The 17,991-nt window shown below is 49.1% G+C and overlaps 3 non-coding genes across 3 annotated transcripts; 2 read left to right on the top strand and 1 right to left on the bottom strand.

Moving 5' to 3' along the window:
• Window positions 1-2,918: 2,918 nt before the first annotated feature.
• TRNAL-UAA lies at window positions 2,919-3,001 on the top strand. The gene has a single exon. It is a non-coding gene; the product is annotated as a tRNA-Leu (tRNA).
• An 11,863-nt stretch (window positions 3,002-14,864) lies between these two features.
• On the top strand, window positions 14,865-14,937 carry TRNAK-UUU. Its single transcript has one exon. It is a non-coding gene; the product is annotated as a tRNA-Lys (tRNA).
• A 774-nt stretch (window positions 14,938-15,711) lies between these two features.
• TRNAV-UAC lies at window positions 15,712-15,784 on the bottom strand. Its single transcript has one exon. It is a non-coding gene; the product is annotated as a tRNA-Val (tRNA).
• Between the last annotated feature and the right edge of the window lie 2,207 nt (window positions 15,785-17,991).

Below are 17,991 nucleotides of genomic sequence, written 5' to 3'. Positions count from 1 at the left end.
CCTGACCCCTGACTGCCTCCCAGGACCTCCTGCCCCTTATCCAACACCCCCGCTCCCTGCCCCCTTACCATGCCGCTCAGAGCGGCAGGACTGGCAGCCACGCCGCCTAGCCGGAGCCAGCCACGCTGCCTGTGCGGCTGCGGGGGAGGGGGGACAGCAGGGGAAGGGCCAGGGGCTAGCCTCCCCGGCTGGGAGCTCAAGAGCCAGGCAGGACGGTCCCACGGGCCGGATGTGGCCTGTGGGCTGTAGTTTGCCCACCTCTGTCCTAGATGGCACTAAGGTCCACCTGCTTGCCATTTTCTTTGGTGCCATCCATCCATTGCTTCCTCAACTTTCCTTGGGGTCTCTTTCCTGCTACCTTCTCCTTCCATGCTCTCGTCACCAGGTCTCCTTCATTCATCCTCTGTATAGGTCCCTATCAGCAAAATTGCACTTTCTGGATTTTGTCAGCCACATCATGAACTTTGACTTCCCCTGCAGTGCTTTCATTGTGTTCGTGAACTCCTCTTCTGGTGTGAAGACATCTAATCTCAAACAATTGTAGGTGTTGAACCTGCCGTCTCTTTGCCACTCAAGCTTCTGCACCAGACAGCATTGGAGGATGCATCATTGTTCTGTACAGTCGTACTTTCAGTCTTGGTGGCATACTCTTCTCATAGACATCACCTGAAATGTTATTCCACACTCTTCCAGCACTCCCTAGTCTAGACTGGATCTCCCATTCAAACTTGCCAACTTCTGTAACCCCACTGCCAAGGTACTTGAACTGCTCAGTCTGGTTTAATGGCACGCTATTAATCTCTGTCACACCTCTACTGATCCACCTGACCTCAGTTTTAGTCATGCTCGTTTTCATCCCATTCCTGCTTACTGGTCATATCACTGGTTTACCATTTCTTCTACCATCCTTCTTTTGAGGATGCCTTTATTGTTATATTGTCTGCATAGAGCAGCTTCTCGCCTTTTCCTGTTGGGATCTTCCCGCTGACATAGTCCATCAATCTGATAAACAGCAGTGGATGGTGGGCTGACACTTGGCGTAGTTGGCCTTTCATTTCAAAAGGTCTCGTCATTCCAGAACATGCTCAGATCCGTTTTTTAGGTGATCTGTGTAGAGCATTCACCATAATTGGTCAATCCTCAGACACTCCATCTTTCCTCAGCACTGTCCACTTTACCAGATGCCTTTTCTATAAAAGCTACTCTGTTGGCGTTCTAGCTGCTTCTCTATCTCTTACCATATTACAAGCATGGCATCTGTGGACTTCCTTATCCTTTCCTACAGCCGAACAGAACAAGAACACACACATACCCTCTACTAAAACAATACCCAGCTAAGCCTCTCTGCCCACACACTTCAAATTCCTGAGCAGCCTCCCATGGGCCTCTGTGATGGGTGGTGAAATGTGCCTGTCTTTGCTGAGAGCCCCATATAGTTCCATCTTCTGCAGAACTTACCTGTGTAAATTCCCTGTCCCCATCACCTATACACTTGTAATGTGCAGCATCCCATTTCTTGGACACGCGCACACACCACTGCACTACCCATGTCTTTAACAGAAGTCTCTGGCTGCTTTAGGGACTCCTCAGCTCCTGCAGCCTCTCCTCCAGCTCTCGCTTTAAACATTCCTCCGGTATCTTATTTATTCATTTGGCAGCCATCTGGTTCCATTTTGACTCAGGTGAAGCCGGCCAGCAAAAATGTTCCCCAGTGTCTAATCAACTTAAACTTTCCTTCTTGGCACTATCTTTTCAACCACAAACGGAGACCCTGGCATTCCCCATGCCTAGCTGGACTTACCTAGGAAGCAAAGCATTTCACAGAGTGCTACCGCTGAGGCCCTGTCCCTGAGCCTTTGACCTAGCAGTCTACATTTAGTAGGGTGACCATATTTTCCCAAAGGGAAAATGGGACACACCACGAGGGGTCCAAGGCCCCACTCCCAGTGGGGCTGGCCTGAGCCCTCCCTGCCTCCTGCCTGCACAGGGCCAGCCTGAGGCCCCAGTGGAATGGCCCGAGACCCTCTGCCTCCCTCCCACGCAGGGCTGGCCTGGCCCAAGCTGCTCTCCTGAACACTTCCTCCCATGCGGGGCTGGTGTTGTCCTCCCCGCCCCCTGTGCACATTCCTCCGGTCCCTGCTAGGGGTTGCATCCCACTTTTTTGGCAAAACTGTGCATCTGTCCCGTTTGCTCTTGCCAACAGGGCTTAAAAAAGGGATTGTCCCAGCCAAAACAGAACATATGGTCACCCTAACATTTAGCTTTCAGGATCTCTCTCCACATCACTGGTACCAAAATGGACCACAACTGCAAGCTCCTCCTCACTGCTCATCAGAGGTCTGTCAGGTGTCCCCCACAATGACACCTGGCAGGCAAGCCACCAGGCAGGTTACACTGTCACCACACACCCTACCTCTCCTTTCCTGATGATCAAAGCCCATTTCCACAACTGCCTTCACCTCCCTGCTGTAATCCACAGGGGACTGGGGAAAAGGAGACATGGGGGGGAGGGGGGCAGATAAGGAAATGCAGAGCAAAGGGGTACTATTTAAACACTAATGCTTCAAAGAGGAGCTGCTGGTTTTACTGGAGTGGGTCTTAAACTCAGTTCCTTCTAAAAAGAGCCAAGCACACCACTAAACTATGCAACTTGCTGGCAGATAAGGGCCCCTCAGGACTCCATTTAACGGTGATCCTTGCAGCTGTGGTAGGCAGGATCTCTGCAAATTACAGTCAAGAAGAAAGAGATGGAGCTCAGAGAGGTATGTACTGAGCTGAAAGTGCATGAGGGGGAGAACAGGAAATACCTGTCCTCACAGCTTTCCCCGACTTGCTAAAGAGTCAGGAAATCTTACAATGAATGAGTCATTGCTCCAGGGAGTAAAACTCACTATGGCAAAAACACCAGCATATCAATCACCAGAATGGCCGAGTGGTTAAGGCGTTGGACTTAAGATCCAATGGACATACGTCCACGTGGGTTCGAACCCCACTTCTGGTAGAAGTATTTTTTCCCCACCCAACATCTCCATTTAACAATAGGGATAAAAACCATTTTCTTTCCACAGTTCTTCTTGACTCCCCTTGACATTCAGTCATCACACTGAACAATACTAAAGTAAATGATTAACTTAGGCCCTCCCTAACTCACTTGGTCTGGTTTAGCTTTTTCTATAGACCTTGTCATAATATTCTATGATTTCCCTTGAATTCATTGATCTGGATTGGGGGGGGGGGGCAGATATTTGTAGCACTGCTGAAGGAGCTACTTTGTACCACCACGCCCCTGAATTCTTCTCCAGGCCTGAGGCTGGCATGCTACCCCATTACACCACAAAATTGCTCACATGGAGAGCACCCAAAGTCACGCATCACAAGATGCCTAGGAGCTGGTATCTGGATGAAGCCTGTATCACAGAAAAAAGAGAGAGCTGATCCCATTGGTCCTGAGGGATCAGATGGTTCCTCTTGGTGTGGGACAGGGCTAATTTTTTAATCAGAATGCTGTGTGGTGCTAAGGGTACGTCTATACTTACCCGCTGGTTCGGCGGCAAGCAATCGATCTTCTGGGATCGATTTATCGCGTCTTGTCTAGATCCTGGAAGTGCTTGCCGTCGACGCCGGTAATCCTGCTCTGCGAGAGGAGTAGGCGGAGTCGACAGGGGAGCCTGCCTGCCGCGTGTGGACCCGCGGTAAGTACCTTTACGTTCGAACTAAGATACTTCGACTTCAGCTACGTTATTCACGTAGCTGAAGTGGCGTATCTTAGTTCGAACTGGGGGCTTAGTGTGGACCAGCCCTCAGTCTCACAAACGTCTAAATATATGACATGTACGCAGTTACCTTTAGCAACCAAACTTTGGCATCTCATCCAAAAATATCAAGTTGGTTTTTATGGAAAGTCAGCCTTATCAAACCAACTTGATAAGGCTGACTTTCCATAAAACTGGGTTGATTGGCATTAATTATATTCCCAGTCGTTACTGATTGAATCCTGTATCAGCTTTTCCAGTATTTTGCAGTGGTACGAAGGAAGCCACTCCATGTTCCTGGAATACTGGACATTCTGGGAACAAGGCGTGGCCCAGCCCTTGCCAGCCTTACCCTGCCCCCACCGACGTGACAATGCATTTGCAGTCACAGCATAGGAGAGGTGTCATTTGTAAGAGACAGAGAGGGCAGAGTGGCATTTCCCCATCCGATACCCCACAAAACCACATCCGGTTTTGTCTCAGTACCGGATGTGGGAAAAACCTCTCAAAAACAGGACTGTCCAGTTTAATACTATACAATTGACCTCTCTACCTGGAACTAATCTCAGGCTATAAGTGGTCTATAATTACCTGGATCATTCTTTCGGCCTTTTTTGTATATTGACACAACATTAGCACTCTTCCAGTCTTCTGGAACTTTGCCAGTATTCCAAAACTTATTAAAAATGAACCAGAGATCTCCTCCTCAGCCAACTCTTTTAGGACTCAGGTGCAAACTGTTTGGACCTACTGACTTTAAAATGTTTACTCCTAGCAGATGCTATTTAATATCCTTCTTAATTACGAAAGGATTAGTAGCTCAGCATCCTCATGTGCTATGAATACATCATCCTCTTCCTTTCCAAATAAAAATGTGAACATTTCTACATCATTAATAACTTTACCATGTAGCTAATCTCCTGATTTTGGGGGTCTGACCTATGATTAAGACAGCAGAGAAATTGTGTAAGAGTCTGTTGCATTGTCTGGGGAGTAGTGGGTGTTTAAGGCCTGGTCCACACTACCCCCCCACTTCGGACTAAGGTACGCAAATTCAGCTACGTTAATAACGTAGCTGAATTCGAAGTACCTTAGTCCGAACTTACCGCGGGTCAAGACGCGGCAGGAAGGCTCCCCCGTCGATGCCGCGTACTCCTCTCGCTGAGCTGGAGTACTGGTGTCGATGGTGAGCACTTCCGGGATCGATCCGGGATCGATTTATCGCGTCTAGACAAGACGCGATAAATTGATCCCAGAACATCGATTGCCTGCCGTCAGACCCGGAGGTGACTCAGCCTATCCAGCACAGCAATTTTCAGGGGCTGATTTTCGTTTTGTTGGAGCAGACGGTGTTTGTGACACTGTCGCCTCTCCACCATTGAGCTGACTCCAAATGTAGCCCTTTGCAGCTGAATGTCACCCCATCAGACCGTCGTCCCTAGAGTGTCTGCATTATGACAGGGACAAGGAAGGCGAGACAATACCTTTTACTGAATTGACTTCTGTTGGCAAGAGACAAGCTTGTTCTGCTTACACAGAGCTCTGCTTCCGGTCCCTTCTCTCCGGGGCTTCAGAGCACAGGGTTTACAACAGGTATTTGACCTCTTGGGGTCAGTATACTGAATACGAGAAGAAGTGTATCTAAAGATGTCTGAGATTCTATTGTCTGAGGAGTAGCGGACACTTGGCTATTACAGATTGTGTCACAATGCAGATGTGCTGGGGGCTGGTGATGCTCATCTGCAATGGGAAGCAGTTGGAGCCAGCTTGGTGGTGTCACACAAACACCATCTGCCCCAATGAAACAAAATTAGCCCCTAAAAACTGCAATGTTGGATTTTTTTTAAACACTGTTACTACTGGGGCTTGAACATAGGACTTGCTATATGTAAAGCACTATAGAACCTTCCTGTAGGAGCATTTTCCTTCTCCTTCCTACCCTCCCAGGCATCTCACCTGAGCATCAGGGTCTTCAGCAGAGTGGAGAGAAGTGAGTTCTTCTCAGGGAGAAGCCCTGAAAGGGGGCATGTACACTCTTACACTCTACTGTTCTTGGAAGGTGAATCTAGAGCGCGAACTGCCATGTGTCTGTAAACTTCATTTCACTTGAGGAAAGATGTTTAGGTGGGGTTGAAATGTGTGTTCTGCAAAAAGTCCCATGTCTGGGAACCTCCTTCTCTTCTATGAGGTCTGTTTTCTAGGCTGGAGTTCAGTGACCTTTTTTCCAGCGTTGGGCACGTGATTTGGCCTGATTTGCAGCCCTGGTGTTATCTTCCATGGCAGGTCAAAAGTCAATATGCAGAAATGAGAACCGATAAAAGAATTAATTTAGCTTCTCAGCAATGTCCTTTAATTGCTCCCACCAGCCCCTAGTGACCCATGGATCCACCAATTTCTTTCACAGGCTTCTTGATCTATTTCAAGAATCTCTTGTTTGATTTTTACATCTTTAGCTATTTCCTCTTCTAACTCCATTTTGGCCCTTCTCATTTCCCTCTTAATGCCTGCTGTCATGTATGCTCCTGTATTAATGGCTTCACTAGGGTCCGATTGTGACATTCCCCTGGTGTTATCTGGACCGGTGATCTGCTAGGTCACTCCAAGCCTTGACTCTGGGAGTCAGCCTTACCCTGCTCTGCTGTGAGAACCCCCATTCCTGGGCTGTTCACGCACAGCCTCTGGCATGTAAGCTGCTCCTTGGATTGTGCAACTGAATGACACTAGCCCATATCTCCGGTCCCAGACACAACCCTGGGAACCTCCATCTTGCAGTGTCCAGTTATGCTGCTGGACGCTGCAAGCTTATATGAGTTTGTCAATTTAACAAAGAATTGATATGTACCAGGCTTGTTATCCGAAGGGGAGTCTCTGACACGCTTCAAACGAAACCAGGTAAAATAAACAAACAAACTTATTAACTACAGAGATAAATTTTAAGTGATTATAAGACAAAACATAACAAGTCAGATTTGGTCAAATGAAATAAAAGCAAAACACATTCTGAGCTGATCTTAACACTTTCAATGCCCTTACAAACTTAGATGCTTCTCACCACAGGCTGGCTGGCTGCTCTTCAGCCAGGTTCTCCCCTTTGATCAGCGCTTCAGTCACTTGGTGGTGGTGGTGTCTGTAGATGGAGGTGGAAGCAAGAGGAAGAGAATGGCAAACGTCTCTCCCTTTTATCATGTCCTTTCTTCCCTCTTGGCTTTGCCCCCCCCCCACCCCTTTAGAGTCAGGTGAGCATTACCTCATCGCAGTCCCAAACTGACCAAAGGAAGGGGGGTGACTCACTTGAGATCCAACAGATCCTTTTGTTGCTGCCTAGGCCAGCGTCCTTTGTTCCTGTGAGGCTGGGCTGGGTTTGTCCCATACATGCCCTGATGAGGTATGAACTGTGCTTGAAGAGTTTTTGCCTGGGTTTATTTTAAGCCATGAAGACACATTTTCAGCCTCATAACTATATACATGAAATTATAACCTATAACATTGCTGTAACAACAATTGCTATAACATCCCTATAACAACAATGCTCAGTGCATCATGAGCCTTCCAAAGACTCCCAACATGACAAACTTTGCATTGGATACCACACAATCATTTTATAAAGATGAACATGGGGGTGTAGGATGTTCCCACGAGTACAGAACGTCACACAGATGTCCATCATGTATGGCTTTTTCTTACTAGCATCCATGCCTGCCTGACCTGTGGCAGCTGAAATAGTTTGGTTGGGAGTGCATTAGACTGAAGATCTAAAGAGTACTGGTTTTCCATGGAGCGTTTCTGCTATCAGGTATTTTCATTTGCTTGGGATTCTTTTCTTTTTCTTTTCTTAAGAGAACAGTTGATGGTTCCAAATATTCTCACTGTTGGCCCCCCTAATTTGATTATGATTCTTGTCATACTTGGGGAGGGAATTAACAGGAGTGTCGTATGTAAGACACGGGGAGGTAACTGTCCTGCTTTACTCAGCACTGATGAGGCCTCAGCTGGAGTATTGTGTAACAGTGTCCAGGTTGGGGTATCACATGTTAGGAAAGCTGTGAACAAATTGGAGAGAATCCAGAGGAGAGCAACAAAAATGAGAGGTTTGGAAAACTTGACCTAAGAGGAAAGGTTGAAAGACTTGGGCATGTCTAGTTTAAAAAAGAGAAGGCTGTGGAGGAACTTAATAACAGTCTTCAAATGCATTGAGGGCTGGGACCGTTAGCAATTATCTTTGAGAACTCTTGGAGGACGGGTGAGATCCCATATGTCTGGAGAAGGGCAAACCTAGCACCTATCTTTAAAAAGGGGAACAAAGATGAATTGAGGAACTAAAGACCAGTCAGCCTAATTTCGATACCTGGAATGATACTGGAACAAATTATTAAACAATCAAGCACTGAGAGGATAATAGGGTAATGAGAACTAGCCAGTGTGGATTCCTCAAAAATAAATCAATTTCCTAATTTCCTTTGTTGGCAGAATTACTGGCCAAGTTGATGGGGGCACCCAGTAGATGTGATATATCCTGTTTTTTAGTAAGGTTTTTGACACAGTGCCACATGACACTTTCATAAGCAAACTAGGGAAATGTGGTGTAGATGAAAATTACTATATGGTGGGTGCACAGCTGGTTGAAAGACCATTCTCAAAGAGTAGTTATCAGTGGTTCGCTGTCAAACTGGGAAAGTGTATCTAGTGGGCTCCTGCCAGCATCAGTCTTGGGTCTAGTCCAGGGGTAGGCAACCTATGGCACGCGTTCCGAAGGCGGCACGCGAGCTGATTTTCAGTGGCATTCACACTTCCCGGGTCCTGGCCACTGGTCCGGGGGGCTCTGCGTTTTAATTTAATTTTAAATGAAGCTTCTTAAACATTTTATAAACCTTATTTACTTTACATACAACAATAGTTTAGTTATATATTATAGACTTATAGAAAGAGACCTTCTAAAAACGTTAAAATGTATTACTGGCAAGCGAAACCTTAAATTAGAGTGAATAAATGAAGACTCGGCACACCACTCCTGAAAGGTTGCCGACCCCTGGTCTAGTCAATATTTTCATTAATGACTTGGACAATGGAGTGGAGAATATGCTTTCAAAATTTGCAGATGACACCAAGCTGGGAGGGGTTGGAAGCATTTTGGAGGACAGAAGTAGAATTCAAAATGACTTTGACAAATTGGAGAATTGGTCTGAAATTAACAAGATGAAATTCAATAAAAACAAGTGCAAAGTACTTCATTTAGGAAAGAAAAATCAAATTGCCAACTACAAAATGGGGAATAACTGGCTAGATGGGAGTACTGCTGAAAAGGATCTGGGGGTTATAGATCACAAACTGAATGAGTCAACAAGTCCAGCAGAGGGCAACAAAAATTATTAGGGGGCTGGAGCACATGACTTATGAGGAGAGGTTGAGGGAACTGGGATTGTTTAGTCTGCAGAAGAGAAGAACGAGGGGGGATTTGATAGCTGCTTTCAACTACCTGAAAGGGGGTTCCAAAGAGGATGGATCTAGACTGTTCTCAGTGGTACCAGATGACAGAATAAGGAGTAATGGTCTCAAGTTGCAGTGGGGGAAGTTTAGGTTGGATATTAGGAAAAACGTTTTCACTAGGAGGGTGGTGAAGCACTGGATTGAGTTACCTAGGGAGGTGGTGGAATCTCCTTCCTTAGAGGTTTTTAAGGTCAGGCTTGACAACGCCCTGGCTGGGATGATTTAGTTGGGGTTGGTCCTGCTTTGAGCAGGGGGTTGGACTAGATGACCTCCTGAGGTCCCTTCCAACCCTGATATTCTATGATTCTATGAAAACCTGACCTATGAGGAAAGGTTTAAAAAACACTGGGCACGTTTAGTCTTGAGAAAAGACAACTGAAGGGGGGCCCTGATAAGTCTTCAAATCTGTTAAGGGCTGTTATAAATAGGACAGGAATCAATTGTTCTCTGTATCCACTGAAGGAAGGACAAGAAATAATGAGCTTAATCTGCAGCAAGGGAGATTTAGGTTAGATCTTAGGAAAAACTTTCTAACTATATGTCTAGTTAAACTCTGGAACAGGCTTCCAAGGGAGGTTGTAGAATCCCCATCATTGGAGGTGTTTAAGAACAGGTTGGATAAACACTTATCATGGATGGTCTAGGTTTACTTGACCCTGTCTCCACATAGAGAGGATGGACTAGATGACCTTTACAGTCCCTTCCAGCCCTCCATTTCTGTGATTGTTGAATGCTTGGAGTAATACAATGCAGTATCTTTTCACTCAGTCAGGATGCATAAAGAAGAAGATGGAGAACAATACTGAGACTATTATCATGTTTTTGCTTATAAATCAATGGTGTGGCCTCATCAGTATGCAGTACAGGTTATCCCATCTCCAAGAGGATCTTGCAGAACTGAATGGGGCTTAGAGAATGATCAAGGGCCTGGAAAACTCCAGCACAACACAATCAGCCCCTGGAAATCACAGCATGGGGTTTGATATTAAAATTGTCACTTCAGCACAAATCCAGTGGCTCTAACCCAGGACCTTTGAGGTATACAGCAGGCATAGTAACTATTACATTACAGAGTCACACTTTGGAAGGTGGCCCTTTAGCATCTCGGGAAGAGATGTCTCTGGAAGAGCAGGACGAAGTGAGCCCTTCAAAGAGAGGGACCCGATGAGGGGAAAGGGTGGAGTTTCCTTCTTATTTTCTCAACATCCCCTTCCTTGCTGCTTGCAAGGAAGAGCTGTTGATGGAACTACATTTTTTGTCTCTTTCTTCAGGCAGCAGAGGGCAGAGCTCACAGGTCCCTCTACATAGGCCCTGGGGCTCAGAGCACCACCCCCTCACCATTCTGGCTCCTGTACACAGCTCAGACAGAGCTGGCTGGAAAATATATTTAATTTTCCATGAAATTTTTGGAAACTCTTTTCTCGCTCTTTTCCCCCGACATTTTTCAGATTTTTTTTGAGGTTGTCATTGAACAATGACTTTTATTTGGATGATGAAAACCCCCAGAACGTTGCTAAACGTGGTAATTTTCTTCCCAAAATTTCTTTTCCATCCAAAAACAACTGATGTGATTCACACCAAATTTCCTTGAAACATCCATGAAAAATAATGGCTCTTTCTGCTTTAATTACCTACTGATTTTTATTTTTGCCCTCCTGTTTCCCATTTATTGACTAAAGGTGTAGCCAGTTGTCTGACTACACTCGTGGTTTGCTCTTAAACTGTTCAAGAGACCAAATAATTGAACTTAGCCAAATTTATTGTCTAAAGACAAATCAGTACAATATGTAAAGGAGACATACATAGCTACTTCTCAGAAGCAAATTCTCGCTGCATGTTCACCTTACACAGAACATGTGCTTCAAAGAAACACATTCTAGATAGCAGTATTTATCAGATGATTTTACAAGTTACAAAACTTTCTAAAGTCACTAAAATTCAACCCATCAGTTTGTCCCAGTTCCTTAACTTGTTGTTCTATACCTTCCTTATCTTTGTTCTGGCATTCCAGGCACTGGTCTGCAAAGGTATCAGTTTGTACCCTGGCAACACATTATAGTATTTTGCCTTTGATACATTTCCTATTGGCTAATGTCAAAGCTGAATTCAACTTTGCAAAGTGTTGTGGGATACTTGACATGGGTGCCAGAATTGTGGGGAAAGCATAATACAGTTGGTTAACAAAACTTCCCAACAGTCGTGTGTGTGTGTGTGTGTGTGTAATGCATATTATAGTAATACCACGCACATAATACTTATTAATGTGGTGTATACTACACTTAACATAGATGATTGGCTAATACCATCCTTGACTTAGTGAGTTTCTGAGCCACATGCCATGAGCACATGAAAGAACATTTTCCTTTTCTTCCTTGATCTCACAGTGACACCTGCTGGCTACTTCTCTATTGTAGCACAGTGCAAAGGGACCAGCTCCCCAACTGTAGGGGAAATGATGCTCGATGGAGGTCTGGGGCAGGTGGGGTGTGATGTTTGCTGAAGGAGAGGGAGGCTGGGGCGATGGGTTGGTCACAGCATTAACTCCCCAGAGAATGGGGGTGATGGTTAGACTGGGGGTGGAGAGTCAGTGAGGGGGAGGGGATGAATGTTACCCACCATAGTGGGTTGGGGAGCGGTGGATTATAGTGAATAGGAATAGGGTAGTATGTCTTTAAATAGTTTGCGAGCCCTCTAGTGGAGCTCACCGTGTCCTATGTCTTTGAAGCGACCAGATCCCAGCCAGCGAACAGGAGCAGCTAACGGGAGTTTTGTGAGGGAGTTCTCCAGATGAAGGAGGAGTGACTATGTGAACCTTGGGGTGAGTTTGTTGTCAGTTTGTTTGTTTGTTGTGTGCTTGCAGCTTGACTGAAGTATATAGCGTGGTCTGTTTTTCGGGGTGGGGGTGGGGGTGTGCTGAGCCTACCGGCCTGCTAGGCACGGCTGAGAGCTTCTTAACGAGGCTTTGATCCCTAAATCATTTAGCACCCATCAACCCTTAACTAGGGGTGGGGCTACTCAGGGAGAACAGGGCTTTAAAAAGCCCGCTCCTAAGTGACCAGAGGAGCTAGTAAACATGGGAGTTTTGCAAGGGAGTGGGAAAGCCAGATACACCAGATGAACATTCTCTAGACTTAGGCCAATAAAGACCCTCCCACAAAACAAAAATAAAACCCAACAAAAATGGCTGCGGGAGTAAAAAAGAGAATGCAAGTAGAAGTCCAGTGGCAGAGTTTATTGCACTGAATGCAGAATGTCTGATTGGCAGCCTTGGGGGCAGGTGGTGTACGTGTGCATTCGGTGCAAGGAGCTTCTGGTCCTCAGAAACCAAGTACAGGCTCTGGAGACCAGAGAGGCTGAACTGGAGGAGCTAAGGGAGACAGAGGTACACAGATGAGACTTTCCAGGACACGGTAGAGTGGTCCTACCCGTAGTCTGACAGCCTCTGCGTTGTTGAGGAGGATGAATGTCTCGGAGAAGGAGAACATCAAAGTGGAGTGGAGGGAAATGATCCCATATTTAGGAACTCCTTCCAGATGATGTCATGGTATCCTCTTGCACTGAGGATACCTCTTTGCGGGAGGGAATCCCATTTATTACATGTCTCTTCCTAATAGTAATGGGGGATTTGACCATTAGAAATATAGATAGCTGGATTTGTGATAACTGGGAGCAGGGCCAGCTTTAGGCCGATTCAGGCGATTCCCCTGAATCGGGCCCCGCGCCTAAGAGGGCCCCGTGCCCTTGCTGCCGCCGGTACGCCGTACCGGGGCAGCCAGCTTCCCCAGGGGGCAATTTAAAGGGCCTGGTGCTCCCAGCAGGGGCTGGAGCCCCAGGCCCTTTAAATTGCCACCAGAACCCCACTTCTGGAGCCCTGGGGTAGGGCTGCGGGGCTCTGGGGGCTATTTAAAAAGTCCGGGGCTCCCCTTGCTTCTACCGCCCCGGCCCTTTAAATAGCCGCTGGAGCCTTGCTGCTTCCCCAGGGCTCCCTCGGCTATTTAAAGGGCCGGGGTGGTAGAAGCAGGGGAGCCCTGGGCCCTTTAAATAGCCCCCAGAGCCCTGGGGTAGCGGGGGGCTCCGGCGGTTATTTAAAGAGCCGGGGCTCCAGCTGCCTCTGCTGCCCTGGTCCTTTAAATAGCCGCCAGAGCCCCGCTGCTTCCCCAGGGCTCCGGCAGCTATTTAAAGGGCCGGGGCGTTAGAAGCAGGGGAGCCCCTGCCCTGCCCGCAGCCAGCCCCTGCTGCACCCCCTGCCCGCACCAGCCCCGCACCCCCTGTCCTGCCTGCAGGAGCAGCCAGCCCCTGCTGCACCCCCTGCCCGCACCAGCCCCGCACCCCCTGCCCTGCCCGCACCAGCCCCTGTCTCCAGCCAGCCCCGCACACCCTGCCCTGCCTGCAGCCAGCCCTGCACCCCCTGCCTGGAGCCAGCCCGTCTCCAGCCAGCCCCGCACCCCATGCCCTGCCTGCAGCCAGCCCCACACCGCCTGCCCTGCCTCCAGCCAGCCCCTACCTCCAGTCAGCCCCTGCCCTGCCCCTGCCCTGCCTCCAGCCAGCAATGTACGTAATATATAATTTTGTTATATTTATATAGTTATGGAAAGTAAATAATACATGGAAGAAATGAAAGGGGTTTTTTTATGGTTTTTTTTTTTTTTTTAGTCATCCCTGCTGGGGCCCCGCCGAAAATGTTCGAATTGGGCCCCGCACTTCCTAAAGCCGGCCCTGACTGGGAGAAGCACATGGGGAATTGCCTGCAGGGTGCGAAAGTTGCCAATGTCTCGAGACATCTAGACAGGCTATGTGCGGTGCTGGGGAGGAGCCAGTGGTCATGGTACACATGGGTACCAGTGACATGGGGAAAGGTAGGATAGAGGTCCTAGAGGCCAAATTTAGGCTGCTAGGTAAGTCACAGTGATTAAAATCCAGGTCCTCCATGGTAGCATTCTCTGAAATGCTTCCAGTTCCATGGGCAGGGCCAGTTAGACAGGCAGACCCTGCAGGGTCTTAAGGAATGGATGAGAGGATGGTGTAGGGAGGAACTGGGGAACCTTTTGGGAAAGAAGGAGTCTACACAGAGAGGATGGGTAGCCAGGTTCGAGCTCCTGCTTCTGTTAAACTAAATTATATCTAAGAGCTTCTTTTTTTTTTTTTTGGTCTCTTGTATGTTTTCTCCCCAGGTTTCAGGCGTCTGGTGCTGTTTAAATGAACATGTAGACATAGCCAGGGCTGGCTCTAACTTTTTTGCCGCCCCAAGCAAAAAAAAAGAGCTCCGCCCCGCCGAAACACCCCCCCCCCCCCCCCCCCGCCGCTGGAAAAAATACCCAAAAAACCCCAAGCGCCGCGCCGCCGAAACACCCCCCCGGCAGGCCCCACGCCACGCCGCCAAAATAAAAACAACCCACCCACCCCGAGCACCGCCCGGCCGAAACAAAAACAACAACAACAACAACAAAACCCGAGCGCCCCCTGCCACCCCAAGATTGGCCGCCCCTTACAAGGTGCCGCCCCAAGCACATGCTTGGTTAGCTGGTGCCTGGAGCTGGCCCTGGACATAGATACAAAGTATTGAAATTACAGCCAATACAATTGCTTGGATTAGTGATTCTCAGCTGTGGGAGAAAACATACAGTAGCTGCCTGGATAGCTCAGTTGGTAGAGCATCAGCCTTTTAATCTGAGGGTCCAGGGTTCAAGTCCCTGTTTGGGTGATACCAATGACTTTTACCCCCAATCCCCACATGTATTAATGCCCCTTTCCTTACCATGCCCTGTGCCTGCCCTATCATCACCAGTGGCTCTTAGCTTATCAGCAGAGGACCCTGGCTGCACAGCTCTTCCCCTCCTAGGGTTCTGTACCCCATGAACATGGCCCAGCTGAGCCCTGCAGCACTACCAGGCGGATGGACGGGCTGGATCCATCTCCCTGAGTGTACTGAGGCTGCAGACTGCAGGTGGCTCTGAGAAAAGGCCAGGGCCAAGTGACCCCTTGACCACCTACCCCAGTCACCCTCTGGCCCTCACCCACCTACCCCAGTCCTCTGGCACTGCTGGGAAACCCTTCTCTCTCTCCCCACCTCATGGGCAGTTACATTCGTCCCCCAGGAGGGATCGTCTCCAGCAGGGGCAGACACCTGTGAGGGGGCAAGAGGCTCAGCCCTCTGATCACCCCCTGGGAGTGGTGGGGGGATTCTACTGACCCCTTTTGCCCTGTTTGGGGGGGGGTCTTGTGCTGGTACCTCTGCCAGTCCCTAGTGAAGAGACAGGGCACTGCACCCCTGGGTTGTATCAAAGAAATGGGGGTGGGATGTAGTACTTGCAATGGTCACATGGGGGCAGCACAGAATGCTGCCAGCTGGGGCAAGTGGCAGAAACAATGGCTGGAAGCGCCTCTTCCCTGCTGGGGGATAAAATCAACTCCTAATGAGAGGTACACATGGGGGTCACTTGCATTATTTGTGGCTGCCTGTAAAGTAGCCCACAGTTGGTTCCACTGGGGCTTGAACCCAGGACCTTCTGCGTGTAAAGCAGACGTGATAACCACTACACTATGGAACCACCTTACAAAAAGAAGCTCCTCCTCCCCCTTTTGTCAGGCCAGGGGTTATACAGCTGCTGTGGGCAGATCCAGGAAATGCTGGGAGTTCACCTTGCCCAGTGCTCAGAGCACTTACCTGCCTGCGGGAAGCCACACAGCTAGGGTCAGCACGGTGGTTACTTGCAGATCGCTCTCTATGACCGGGTGCTTCCCCAAGGAGGTGTGAAGTCTGCATGCATGGGGCCAGGGAAGTGGGGCTGGGAAGGACCTGCTGAGTGCACCCACCCTGGAAAAAACAGTCATGCCCAGAAAGGCTCCCCCTCTGTTGTTGCTCCAATTTGCACCAGCTATAGAGTGACCTAAAATAATTGGCATATAACAATGCCACACTTTTAGCTAGCACTCTTTAATCGGTAGCTCTCACATAGCTTTACAGAGGATGACAAGGTCACTGCCTCCATTTCACAGATGGGGAAACTGAGGTGCGGGGAGACGAGGGTACTCACCCACAGTCACCCAGCCAGGCTGAGACTGGCAGGCAGGGCTGAATCCCAACCCAGTGCTCTACCCACTAGGCCAACAACACCTCCAGCACCCTGCCTGTGTGAACAATGCTCCCTGCCCCCAGGCAGCGCCAGGGCTAGGAGACAGTGCTGCACAGAACTTGGGGAGTGCTAGCTGGGGGGGGGGGGGGGGGGTGGGGGGGGGGGGGGAAAAAGGGGGGGGGGTCAGTGGTAGGTGGGTGAAGGCTACAGGTATCGGAGGGGAGGCTAGTTCAAAGGGGAGTGGATGGTTGTCTGGGATGTTAGGTGGGGGCTGAGTAATGGGGTGTTGGGGGACGCAAAGAGGGGCTGTCTTCGGAGACCGGGTGGGGCCATATGGGGACCGTGAGGGGTTTTCAGGGGAGAGGTGGGGGTCAGGATGGGTGGTGGGGGGAGGGGGGCGGGCGGCGGCACTGTACTGCACGTGGTCTGGGGGAGCAGGGGGCGGGGCGAGCCCGGGGGCGGAGCTGGTCTCTCCCCAGGCTGCCGCCTGCAGCTCCGCGGATCTGGCCATCTCGTACCCCTCGCTTGCTGACTGGCTCTCCCTCCATGTGCTAGCAGCGCTTAGTGCTCACCCCACTCATCCTCAACGAGGCTTCAGGCTGAAGGGTGGGGAAGACCTTGCCTAGTCAGTGTTGGCTGTTGACTTTGGGAAGACAAAGGCATGTGTCTGTCATCTCCCCCCCTCCCCCACCCCCACACTTTGCCCTGGCTAAACCCTATTGCAAACATTTGAGTTTTTCCTTTCCAAGCCGGAGGAGGAAAATTTCCCACTGTTCCTGCCCCCTTTGGTGTGTGCAGGGCTTAATTTGTGCTGGGGGAGCTTTTCCATTACAAATTAAGCACTGCCCCCACTCCCCTCCCTGAAATGGGTTGGGTGTGGTTTGAAAGACAGTTCTGGGTTTTTTTTCCCTTGAGACTTGGCAACACTACAATCTGGCCAGGATGGCAGCCATAAACCAGGCTGGAGAGGAGTGTCCTGCTGTGAGTGCCCTGTTTTTGCAGCAGCCCCATTTGCATTCACCCCGGGCTGCATGTTTAATTAATTACTTGGTGGACAGGCACTCACGATAGCTGGGTTCTAGTCCCAGGTTGCCCAAGGTCACCCCGCAGGCCTGTGGTTAATTCCTACCCGTGTTCTGTGCCTCAGTTTCCCCCTCTCTAGAATGGGGATAACAACCCTGCTCTGCTAATGATCTAGCACTAGGTGTCATTATTTCTGAAAGCAGCTTTGCCCCTAACCGTTCAGCTTGCAGGAGTAGGTTGAGGAGTTGAGTTGAGCAGCAGGCTGAATCTCACTCTTTCCTTGCACTATAAATTGGTGCAAAGGGAGGGCTAAGCCAGGAAGGATCACCCCCTCGTGTGCTGCTTCTGCAGCAGGAGGCTAGGGGGGTGCACTTCCTCCCCCTGCTCCTCTTAATGCATTATATGAGTCAGTTTATTTTGGTGATTATCCCTGCCCTGCACCTCCCCCTCCCACTCCTCCAGCCAGGGTGGGCAGGGGAGGCATGTAGTAATCTGAAACTGACTCTAGGGGGCACCCATGGGTGGAGCATGGAGCAAAATTGGTTAGTGGAAGGAGGGGAAGCAGCAAATAATAGGTTTCAGAGTAGCAGCCATATTAGTCTGTATCTGCAAAAAGAACAGGAGTACTTGTGGCACCTTAGAGACTAACAAATTTATTA

Source organism: Terrapene carolina, unplaced genomic scaffold (genome assembly GCF_002925995.2).
Source record: "Terrapene carolina triunguis isolate 2854851 unplaced genomic scaffold, T_m_triunguis-2.0 Scaffold90, whole genome shotgun sequence".
In the NCBI taxonomy this organism is placed as follows: domain Eukaryota; kingdom Metazoa; phylum Chordata; order Testudines; family Emydidae; genus Terrapene; species Terrapene triunguis.
This window is presented reverse-complemented; position numbering and strand designations above follow the sequence as displayed.